The sequence below is a fragment of the Aedes albopictus genome, chromosome 1, assembly GCF_035046485.1.
Source record: "Aedes albopictus strain Foshan chromosome 1, AalbF5, whole genome shotgun sequence".
NCBI lineage: Eukaryota > Metazoa > Arthropoda > Insecta > Diptera > Culicidae > Aedes > Aedes albopictus.
The window spans coordinates 325272372-325283958 of record NC_085136.1 but is presented as its reverse complement, the minus strand read 5'-3'; positions in this window follow the sequence as shown (position 1 = coordinate 325283958).

Genomic DNA, 11587 nt, shown 5'->3' with positions numbered 1-11587 from the left:
TTATATGTTTCGAAGTTTTTGTAGACGTTAAGTTCATACCTTAACCTAAGTACCTTGTTGTTTACACATTCGTTGCTGCAGATTAGAGGATTTGGTTATACTGAGGACAATTGTTGATTCTGTTGCATTCTCAGTATTTTTCTCAAGTTGTTTGACGCATTCCCAGTTAAGAATTTACACTTGAGCCCATTTGCCCGATGCGTAGACAAGATATCGTTTCTGACTCTTCAAAAACTGATGTTTTAAAGTAATCTTTGAATGATAATCCGTTTTTGCTCTGTCTTATGAATTATCTCTCCATGATTGGCTTTTCGGTTGGGATAAGTGAGGTGATACGACGTTTTGATCCTTGGTTTGGGCCTTTCTTCAGCGAAGTTATAGGGATACCGCTTCATTTTTGTCACTGGTTACTTGGAGATGAAAACGTAGCGGTAGCCCTATAAGCTCCTTGATGAAGGCCCAAAGCAAGAGTCGAAACGTCGGATGAAATAGCATCACCCTGCTTATAATTCGTTCTGTTCCAAAAGCCAATCATAGAGGGATAACTCTGCCAGTTCATCGGTCGTTTCCACAGTCGGTATTATGAATCTTTCCATTGATGATTTAAAGTTGATTGACGACGGAAGATTTTCTGAGGTTGTAGCACTTTGTAGACGGTATTCTAAGTGAAGATCGTTCTGAATTTGTCTCATTCCTTTTTTTGTTGACGAGTCATATTCTGTTATGTTGTACGACTATGGCAGATCCATTCAACCTTTTGCCTCCCTAGACGGGAGCAGTGTTGTCAGAAATCACTGTTTTGGCACATTTTTGTCAACATTCGGCTGCCATTGTCGCCGACATTCGTAACACAAGTGATCAAATAACTGGTAGGTGAATGATTTGATGAGTGAGCTACCAAGGGAGCAGGCTTGTCCGCACTGAGCGCATGAAAATTCTCCTCTTTCGATATACACCACACAAATCATAAAAAAAATTAAATCTTTCCATCTTAGTCGTTCCTAAAAGTTAAAAATAAACTCACCACAGAATCATACTGAGCGCGCAAAGAGCTTTGCACCCGGGTGAAAACACTCTAGTGAATTTCACTTTGAACGCCCCGAGTGGCTCTAGGGTGCGGCTTTTTGACAGTTCGAAATGGCATTTAGAGTATTTCATCATCCTTCTATAAGCTAAGATAGAAAGATTTCAAATTCATCATTATTTTGATGGTGAAAATCTAAAGAACAGAATTTTCATGCACTCAGTATGTACAAGCCTGCAAGGGAGTGAATTACAGATTTTTGGTTTGGTGAATGATTTTGTGAGTGACTAAGTAGACGAGTAAGTGTGCAAGTTGATAAGCAAGTGATGAGATAAGTGTGATGTGTAAGTTGTAAGTTAGTGGTAAATTCGGTGACGAAATGAGTTCATGTAAAAGTGAATGTGAAGTGTGAACAGATTGATGAGTAAGTGAGTTGGTGAGTAAGATGATGAATTAGTGAATTAGACACTAGGTGACTAGATAAGGCCGTTACAAATATTTATTTCACTTTTTGTCCCACCACCCTTTGGCTGGTCGAGGGGGGGGATAAAAATAATAAAGCATTTAATCTGAAAAATATTAAAAACTCATCGGATTTGTTAAAGAATTTTTGGAAAAACCCGAAATTTTGATAAATATTTTTTATCTGCCCCCTCAAAATGCAAATTCCAGCCAAAATTTTTTTAAGGGGGGGGAGACAAAAAGTGAAAATTAAATTTGTATCAGCCTAAGTGGATGAATACATTTTGTAAAGTGAGCTTGTGAATTACTGAATTGGCGAGTAGATGTGTTGGAAAGTGAGGAGGTGGTTCAAAAGTGGGTGAGTTGGCAAATAAATCATGACGTATTTAAGTGAGCGGCTAGCTGTGAATATTCTAATTCATATAAGAAAAGTTGGCTTACATCAGCCAGGGATTAAACGGGTAGTTTTTTTACGCAGCCCGCATCAAAGCGGTGCAGCATTAAAATCAATTTTTACTGAAAATTGTTGACACTTGGCAGTTTGGATCCCATGCGTTGGAACCAATGAAGTGTGTCTCCATGTCAACGAGCACAATATTGTAATTTCCAATAACTGGGGTCAGAGCGTTTGATCAGATGAGATCGACACAGTCAACCGATCAAAGCAGACATTGATTTTATGCTGCACAGTTCCATTCTTCTCTGCTGAAAGAATACTATCCATCAGATCCAAGGTTCGCATGCTTTGATTCAAGTTGTGCTAGCTACCGTAACATTGAAGAGGGCGATGGGAAGGCATGGGTTTCGATACCCTGTTACGGTATCTCCCACCTATAAATTGTACTTGCAAACTTTCTAGATAGATGTCATCCTCATTAATCATCATTCGTGGCCATCACTACAATTCACATACTCACACACTTACTCACTAATTCACGCACTGTCTCACTCATTTACTCACACATTCACTCACATACTAACTAATGGGCTCACTCACTTACTCACTCACTACCTCACTTACACTGTGGTGCATAATTGATCGGACAAACGCCGATTTTCATACAAAATGGCTAAGTTTGAGATGCTGTAACTATGGGTTGCTTTGATGGATTGAGCTCAATTTTTGACACGGAACTACAAATATGCTGAATTTTGTGTATACAAAGTATAAAATGTTTTCGTTCACAGGTCTGGGCGTGGCAAGGCGTTGAAAATATTGCAAAAGTGATCGGACAGCGGTACCCCTTTGATTTACACGCGTGCCGCTGTCCGATCACTTTTGCAATATTTTCAACGCCTTGCCACGCCCAGACCTGTGAACGAAAACATTTTATACTTTGTATACACAAAATTCAGCATATTTGTAGTTCCGTGTCAAAAATTGAGCTCAATCCATCAAAGCAAACCATAGTTACAGCATCTCAAACTTGGCCATTTTGTATGAAAATCGGCGTTTGTCCGATCAATTATGCACCACAGTGTACCAAGCCACTCATTCATTAATTTAGTAACTCATTACATCACTCACAGGCTACTACTGCACTAACTCACTAGGTCACTCACTCACTCATATGCCCATCTGCTCAATCTTTCACTCACTTACTTATTACATCACTCACTTACAAGCTCACTCACTTACTAATACACGCACTTAGCAACTTACACTCTCATTAAATTATTAACTCACTACATTACTTACATTTACTCACTAGCAGACTCATTCTCTCACTAACTCCTCACTTGCTCACTCACTCGTTTACTTGTCTGCTCAATACATTACTCACTAGCTCATTGTATTTCTCACTTACTCACAAACTCATTTATTTACTCACTTACACTCATTTATAACCAACTAATTCACTCATTTACTCGCTAATAGGCTCACTCATTAACAGACTCACTCACTAACTCACTTGCTAATTAATTCTCTCATTTACTCACACATTCAATCAGTAGCAAGTTCACTTATTCACTAGTTCACTAACTTACTAACTCACTCAGTCATATACTTATTAACCTTCACGTACCCGACCCCCGACAACTCATTTTCAAAATGCTGGCGTTTCGTCAATTTTCATCCGATTTTTTTGAAGTCGCCCTCAATCGATCATAAGTTAGTGCTAGTTTATTATACTCAAGTGGCCATTTAATATCCGAAACCATTCCGGAGATATTCCGGATTGTGTTGGGGTCAGGGGGTGGCCAAAATGGCTAAAAGTGATCGTTTCGCTTGTGTTTGTGCATGAACCAAGGTATGGACCATCGATTTTCGGCGAAATTTTTGAATGAAATGAATGACAATGAATAACTGCGACAACCAGATTTGAATAAGTTGGTCCATCCGGATCCCCGTGGCAGTTTCCGCGGGGCCTTATTGTGGACACTTCTGATTTTCAACCTTAACACGCCGTGCGACATATCAATCTTCATGATTTCGAATGACTAAGTCAGAAACGATAGACTGAAGTCTGTATCAACTAATATGGCTAACCCAGAACATATAGCACAGGTTCCACGGGGGTGTCATCGGGGACATTTCTGGTTTGCAACCAAAATATGCCGTGCAAAGTATCAATCTTCATGATTTCGAGATAATGGGGCAGAAAAAAATTCTGATGCATGTAATAACTGATATGGCCGCTCCGGAACACCAGGATCAGGTTCCCCGGGGGCCTCTAAAGCACAATAACACACGAAATAATCACTTTTGGCCATTTTGGCAAAACATATCCCTCCCTCACCACCTTCACTTACTAGCTCACTAAATCACTCACTTGCTTTTTAATTCAACAACATCATATTTCCTCACTAACTCTTAAACTCTCTTCTCACAAACTCACCCAATAACTCATTTGCTTACTAATTAACTAGTTCACTCATTTTCTTCCACTCACTCACTGACTATATCATCAAATCACTTATTTACCAACTTACTCACTTATGACGTCATTAACTCAATGTTTTACCAACTTGCTCACTTACTCACTCATTCATTAATAATACATACAATGACTCCCACGGAACAGAACTCACATGCTCATTAACATACCAACTTACTTACTGCCCTTACTAATTCATACACCCTTAATTAGTCATTCACATATTCTCTTACGAACATACTAAATTTCACGGAACAGCTCTCTGCCCAAAGTTCTATAACTTTCTCAGTAAGCAACTGAATCACTAATTAACTCGCTCTATCTTGAGGCAGCTCACACTCACACACTTACCTATTCACAAACTTTTTACTCATTCACCAACTCCTTCACTAAACTGGTTTCCACTTTTCCGATCATAAAGAATGTGTTAAAGTGTGAAACCACTATTACGTTGTCTTGCGGCTCCGTTTTGCTTCAAGCCATTTGAGCCTTATGATTGAGAGTTTTACAATGCTATAAGAGAAGGTAACAGTTTTTGTTATAGAAAAAAAATATAGAAGAAAATCGTACAGAATAGACCACGCCAAGCGATAAGAAAGACCAGTAACTTTTGTGGGACTGATATGCGTAGAAATTTAGCCGACAGGACCTCGTTTCTAGGGGCTGTTCATAAACCACGTAGACCAAAATTTGACCATCTCAGAAACTTCCTCCCCCCTTCGTAGACTACAAAAATTTTAAAATTTGGCCAGAACCCACCCCCCCCCCTCCCCCCAAAAAGTCTACGTGGTTTATGAGCGACCCCTCTAGGCATAACAGTCCCACTAAGTTTTTAAGTAAAAAATAATATATGTTTATAATTTTTTGATTCAAAGTACCTCAGGCATGAAAATATCAGTGATTTCTCATAATACTACGAAAACTGAATTGAATTGAAATTGAATTTGTTGCACCGCTTTGTCGCAAGCAAGCAAAACGTTTTGAAACTTCAATCGCGTTTTTCTCAGTTTAAAGTTTTTCAACATGGGACAACTATGCGTAGGACGGCAGTATGTTTTTACACAATAAACTGGTGTTTACGTTTATAATCTGAATTGGCTGAAAAATATGAGAAAAGTAATGTTCAGAAAACAAGTCATCATGCCAGACTGCATTGATTTGATCGGTTTTTATGTGTATTGATTTTCGTATCTCTCGTATTGTAGCACAGCATTCGAATGTAGCAAAATAAGCTGACAGCTGAACACGGCAACAAAGCAATGTCGAATGTTTACAAGGCTGACCGGGAACCTCGACCAACCTCTTGGAGTTCTCCATATTTGCGCCCGCTTCCATGATCACGACCCTAAGGTCAATGAGCTCTTTTGGACAGAAAGCGTATGCGCACAGAGAAACGTAACTCTTGGAAAAAGTTTTCGTTAAAACATCGTCACGAAAACGTAAACACTATAGACAGTGCCCTATTGACCAAAGTCAAAGGACTTTGCTATTGATACCATAGATTTGCAAAGACATAGTTGAGCAATACGATTTTAGAGGCTATTTAAATCGTGACGTCATGCTTGGCTACAGTTGTCTTCGTCTTCGTGAGTCTATGGTATCTAAGGTGTCTATAGCAAAAACGATGTGAACCACGCGCGGCCAATTGACCAACTACTAAATATTTGAATTCACCGTTAAAAAGGTGATCGGGAGATTGTGACGTCTGTTTCTCAGCGGTATGCGTGTCTGCTGCAGAGTTTACAAAGTCAGTGATGATCAACGAGCAAGAGAAATCCTGGAAGCGTCAACGGCTCGGACTTTCTCAGGAAGATACCAAACATATTTTCTTTAGATGTACGACGGCGTCGACTTTCCGAATAGTCGTCCAATGCTCCGGTGACGTAGAAAATGCTTTGAACAGCCTCACTGAGTCACCAGAACTGTATGGAAAAATAAGGTGACGAACGGCGTGTTCGCTATGCCCCTGAACCGCTTTCGAACACCTCTTTGGCAAGCATATACGAACCACTGGAGCTACACGACTTGTCTACCCGAACGAAAGAGCGCACACTACAGTACTGTCGTTGATGGGGAGGTTCGATGACTAAACTAGCTCTCCATATCACACATGGAACTTCAGGCAGCTACGATTGGGACGCGGCTAATGAAGGCAATTGTTGACAACCACACCTTTGCAACAAAGTGCAGGGTTCTTTGGATTATTTCACGAATAGTGCTCTCGTGGATGGTCTCTGGATCTGGATCTGGACATACTTGAGAAGAAGAGCATTGCAGACTAGAGATGGGTGCCATCGAGGTAGAACGTGGTGAAGAGAACCACCAAATGGGGAAAGAGCCCAAACTACTTTGGGAGTTGTCCCTGGTTCAAAGGACAGTCATTCTCGTACGAAGACGAGAATCGTTTGACCATTGAAGATCCCGGGATGGGACATTGTACGACTGAAGAGTTACGGAGCGTCCACGTTAACGTACAGGTTTCTATTTAGCCAATAATTCAGTTCCAACAGTTCTCCAAGTGGGAGAGACTACTCGGAGCCTTTGGCGTATCTTCTACGGTTCTTCAACAACTGCCCGTGAAAAAGTTCGGTCGTGCCATCCACGTGAACGCTTTCTGGAGCGAGAAGCTGAACTCAGCGAAACCTTCCATCTGGAAGTTGGTGCAGGTAGAGGCATTTCTCGACTTACCTTCCTTACCGATCAGGCTAAGGCCGGGGTGGCCTCTGCTGTACGTACATGGTAGCCGTCTCCATTCCACTCGGTCCATGGCTGTTTGTCTTCAGTTCCGCACTCTGCGTAGGGTCCGCAGATCGTCCTCCACTTGGTCGACCCAACTAGCTCGCTGCGCACCACGTCTTCTTGTACCGGTCGGATGACTCTCGAGAACCATTTTAGTCGGGTTGCTATCCGACTGCGATCCTAATGACGTGACCCGTCCACCGTAGCCTCCCGACTTTCACGGTGTGGACGATGGTTGGTTCTCTCAGCAGCTGATGCAGCTCGTGGTTCATTCGCCTTCTCCAATTCCCGTCTTCCATCTGTACTCCGCCGTAGATGGTAGGCAATATCTTCCGGTCGAAAACTCCAAGGTCGCGTTGGTCCTCTACACGTAGAGTCCATGCTTCGTGCCCATAGAGGACTACATCGGTCTAATCAGCGTTCTGTAGATAGTTAACTTCGTGTGACGGCGAACTTTATTCGATCGTAGAGTTCTGCGGAGTTCGAAGCAAGCACGATTTCCTGCCACAATGCGTCACTGAATTTCTCTGTTGGTGTCGTTGTCGGCGGTCACCAGTGAGCCCAAGTACACGAATTCTTCAACCGCCTCGATTTCACCACCGTCGATATAAATTCGGGGTGGCGGGCGCGGAGATTTCTCCCTGGAGCACTTTGCCATCATGTACTTTGTCTTTGACACATTATGACTAATCCGATTCGAGTATTGTGTTGTTCTTTGCTGTGCATGCATCGCTCCAGTAAGCGGTGAGTATGGCAGCATAATCGATCGCGTTCGCTATTGTCTCGCGTGAAAATCAAAACAATAGATGCGCGGGTGTTCAGTGTTCAGTATTGTGTTGTTCTTTGTTGTACATGCGAGTGTCGAAAAATAGTTTCGCACTATAGACGAGTGCACCGCCCGCTGAAAGCTCACTCGGGCAAGGAATTTTGACACCACAGCGGGGTCGATTCTCAACAACTTCTACCCAGCTGAATATTTGTTTAATTTATTGCAACTAGTTTTCGCGATGAAGTTGCAAAAAATATGGGCTAGTGCATTAACTATATGCATATGCATCACTTTAAATAAATATTCATGTAAGAAATCAAAGAAAAAAATTATCAGCGCATTTTGGTGATGCATGTCTGAGTAGAAGTTGCTGAGAGTCGACCCCGCTGTGCTGTCAAAAATTTTCTGGCTCAGTGAACTCAATGTTCATCGGTGCACTCGTCTATTGTATCGTTTTAGCGATAGGTCTACGGGTGCTCGAATGAATGATTGATGATCGGTGAACAAGCTTTTGTTTTTCTTGCAGACAGATGCAGTAAATTCATCTGTTAGTTTAGTTCAAACCCATCCTTCATATATTTACTCAACAAAACTGCAAAGTTCGTCACTTCAAGTGTCGGCCAAATTTTTCAATCAAATTTGTGTTTAAAAAATTCTCCTGTATTTTTGTGCAGTTCGGCACCTTACGGTGCTGGCCACACTGATTTGATCCGTAATTATGCGTCAGTATTTTGCCTAAGTTTGTGCGGTCCGTCACTGTTAGTGTCGGCATAATATTTTGTTTCAATATATCGATTTCATGGCAAGTAGCATATTGGTTCACCAGTCCTCTCAATTGCGAGGTGACGCAAAATCTTTTTCATTCCATAAACTTTAATTTAAAATGTTCATGGTCTCACCATTCTTCCAAATTGTGAGGTGACACATTTGTGTGTATACTGTACGGTTGCATGGATCGCATCGCTTACCAAAGTGTATCCCTGTTCTATGTAACTCAATCCCTCCCTACTAACAAAACTCCTTCCCGTGACAACTGTGGAGGGTCCAGTAGTACATACAACCTCTAGTAGCAACAGTTGTCGAACTAACATTCCTTTCCCTTCCTCGGTAGACCGTAAGGACGTGGCCAGCGCCGTTATTGACCCAATAAAGTTTGAGCTCTCGAAACGTGTACATTGAGGATGGTGGCAAATCCCAAGCCCCAACCAATTGGTTCTCTGTGCAATTTCGCTAGCTCAGGTCAATCACGGAGTAGCAACTACGAAGTGTACGGTCACCAATGCTCATGCTCATGCTCATGCTCACACATTATGACTAATCCGATTCGCCTGGCTTTATTCTGTACCGGATGTACGTTTCCGCCTTCGTCTCAAATTTATGAGCTATAATATCAATATCATCAGCGAAACTAAGCAGCTGACCGTACTTCATGAAAATCGTCCCACTCGTGTTTATCACCGCTCTCCTTATTACACCTTCTAACGCAATGTTGAATAGCAAGCACGAAAGACCATCACCTTGCCGTAACCCTCTGCGAGATTCGATGGGACTCGAGAGTGTCCCTGATACTTGAACTTGAATTCTCGATCGATTGTATCATACGCCGATTCGAAATCGATGAACAAGTGATCGCGTTCATCCATAAATCCAGCCTGATATTGCCCCACGAACTCTCTTGCAATCGGTGATAGACGGCGGCATGAAATTTGAGAGAGTACCTTGTAGGCAGCGCTCAGTAGTATAGAGTAGTAGAGGCATTTCTCGAAGAGATCCATAATCTACGCAGAAATAAATTCGTTCGCGAAGGCCAGCAGACAGCTGTGTAGAAGCAAGTTGGTAATCACAAGCTGTCGCTGTTTATTGGCGAAGAAGACATCATTTGGAAAATGGACGAATAGCATCGGATCATGAATCGGATGTCGTAGCAAATTCCGTATGGCACAAAGTTCCCGATCATCGTTTCTAGAAAACATAACGTTACGGATCTGCTGGTATTACCAAAGTATGGCCACGTAAATGGTGAAACCGTGGTCAACAGTACCATGAACAGCATATGCGAGTAGTTGTTTGGAAATCTCAGAAAGTCGGCTCAAGTGGCACGTTCTCCTCCTAATTGGGAGATTTGTGCCTTTGAATTTGTGTTTGGAAACCTAAGTAATGTCTACGGGTGGACACAACGTAAACTGCCAGGCTCAATGGCACCCGCGGTGGCGGTTAGACTAAAAAGATTAAGCCGCCGTTGAACACTGCCGTTTCCACCAGGTACCGAGCGGAAAGCAGAGCGGATCCTCGACAGCGTCCACACGGACCTATGCGGCCCGATGCATACAAGCGACGGAGCTCATCAAGGAGTACATGAGATCCACGGAGACCCTGTTTGGAAGGGAGGTAGCAGGGAGTTCAACAACAACGAGTTGAAGGCTGTCTATCGTGCTGAAGGGATCAAGCCGCAGTTCAGTTCAGCAGAACGGCGTGGCCGAACCGTTCGGTAAAAGAGATGACCTGCATGCTCCTCGATGTCGGTATGTAAGATATTCGATAAAGCATAAGGCTTAGCGGTTCGACGACTGCGAATCCGATTTTACTACCGTGAGTCGCGACGCTCGTTTTTTTTTCGAGTTGGGAAATGGGACAGCCGAATTCCCAATGCCAACTCTGGCGAACGGAATCGACCTGCTTCTTGTGGGAAGTATAACCAGAGGAAGACGGAGCTCAACGACGCATCCGATGTGGAAGATTTTGAAGACGCCGAGGATGATACTCCAGTACGGGTGGAGCATACGCACCACCCGCAGCGGTCAACTCTTGGTGTACGTGTAGCACCGTGACGTTCGCTCCAGTCACAAGACAGGACGTTTAGGGCGTTTCTGACGATTGCGGCATAGCGCGGTATGAAAGTGAAGAATTTAGACGGCCTACCTGAACGGAGGTCCTGGAAGAGAAAGTCTTCATGCGCAAGCCGCTCTGTAAATTGCTGAATAAAAAATCTACGGGCTGCGCCAATCGGCGCGTTGTTGGAACAAGTGCCTGCACGATACGGTAACGATACTAGGGTTCAAGCAATCAATTTCCGATCCGTGTATGCGCGTGAGGAAGAGTGGTGCACCCAGCGTGAAGAGTTGCAGAAGGTGATCCGGAGTCTCGGTGAAAAATTTGAACTGACCTGTCTAGGAGATGTCCGTCACTTCCTTGGTTAGGAAGGAAGTATTTTGGGATGAACAAAGGTACATAATCCGTCTACAAAAGCATATCGAAGAACTGCTGAAGACTACAGGAGTGAGTGACACCTGACCGGCCAAATCTCCCATGGATCCGGGATATTTAAAGAGCGTCTACCAAAGTAAACCATTGAATGATCCTGAAAAATTCAGAAGTGTCGTGGGAAGCCTGCTGTACTTGTCCGTAGTGGCCATACCGGACATCGCCAACAGTGCGGCTGTACTCGGGCGGAAGTTCGCTGCTCCTACAGATTCAGACTGGATAGCTGCCAAGCGTGTCCTGTGCTTTCTACAGCAGACGAAGAGCTGCAGCCTGCGCTTGGGCGGGGCATTCGATGAACCGCTGTCGAGATATTCGGACGCCGACTGGGCCGGCGATTTGCGATAAGTGGGACAGACAAGCGTAACACTGTCGTCCATGGAGGCCGACAACCAGCAAGGAGGACAATCAAGTATGCCTCGCGTTCGTCCGGATAGAGAGATCCAGACGCAGGTC